This window comes from Lathyrus oleraceus, chromosome 7, assembly GCF_024323335.1.
Source record: "Lathyrus oleraceus cultivar Zhongwan6 chromosome 7, CAAS_Psat_ZW6_1.0, whole genome shotgun sequence".
Taxonomy (NCBI): Eukaryota; Viridiplantae; Streptophyta; class Magnoliopsida; order Fabales; family Fabaceae; genus Lathyrus; species Lathyrus oleraceus.
The window spans coordinates 35,018,085-35,019,322 of record NC_066585.1 but is presented as its reverse complement, the minus strand read 5'-3'; positions in this window follow the sequence as shown (position 1 = coordinate 35,019,322).

The window sequence follows — 1,238 nt, the reverse complement described above, 5'->3', positions numbered from 1 at the left end:
ATGCTATTCAGACTCTGACTGGTGTGAGGACAGAGTAGATAGAAGAAGCACTACATGATCCATGTTCATGTGTCTAGGAGCTCACATTTCTTGGTACTCCAAGAAGCAATTAGTGGTTACATTGTCAATCTGTGAAGTTGAATACATAATTGGTGCTTTGTCAGCTTGTCACGTTGTTTGGCTGGTGAATTTGTTGTAAGAACTGAAATTCAAGGTGAGCAAACCAGTCAGATTGATGATTAACAACAAATCTATCATAGTGTTGCCAAGAATCTAGAGATGCATGGAAGAAGCAAGCACATTGATACTAAGTACCATTTTCTGTGCAATCAAGTTCATAATGGAGTACTTGAAGTTGCTCATGTCAGGACTCAGAAGCAACTTACAGATGTGTTGACCAAGACAATCAAAACTGAACACTTCATCAATTTGAGGGGTGAAATTAGTGTTGTTGATTTTTAAACTTAAATATGAATTAAGGGATGATATTAAATATGATGCAATTCATTTCAAGTTAGTTTGCATTTTATTTACATTTGAATTTGAGTGATTATATAAAAATCAAATGTTAATTACATTTGTAGCATAATTTGTAATTTTGGATTTTCTCTCTTCCCGTTCAATTCTCTACAATTCTTTCATTATTCTCCATTTTCTTCTTCTCGTGCTTTAAGGAGTTGAGTATTAAAATTCAAGAGATATTTTTATATAGGAGGTGAGTGTTAGATTCCAAGAGATATTTTTTATATATATTTCATTCCGGATGTAATAATTTATAGAAAATAGTATTTGAAATATGCTAGAAATGGACGGAGTAATTGTACATGGACGGTTTTGAGATGTACAACTCTAGAATTAAAGGACAGGTCGTAATGTCTATTCCCAAGATGTTCTCATTTCACAATTTATGCTGAAAGATAACGTTTTCTTTTCTTGTTTCATGGTTAGGCATTTATAGTGCCCATCACAAAATTATTCTTGAAAAGATAAAGTTATTCATATACATATAAGATTATTTTCCCTTCAAATATTATACTTTGTTTGAAAGTTGTTCAAAATAGTACTAGTACTATATATGCTTTGCAACTTGTTCAAAATAGTAATCATTAACAAGTTAATCATAGATGAAAAAAGGAATCAATAACTAATCTCTAAGCAATAATAACATGCCCCACACAAATCACAATTAGAAATTTTCATGGACGTAAATTCCGAATCAGATTTATATCACAATCCAT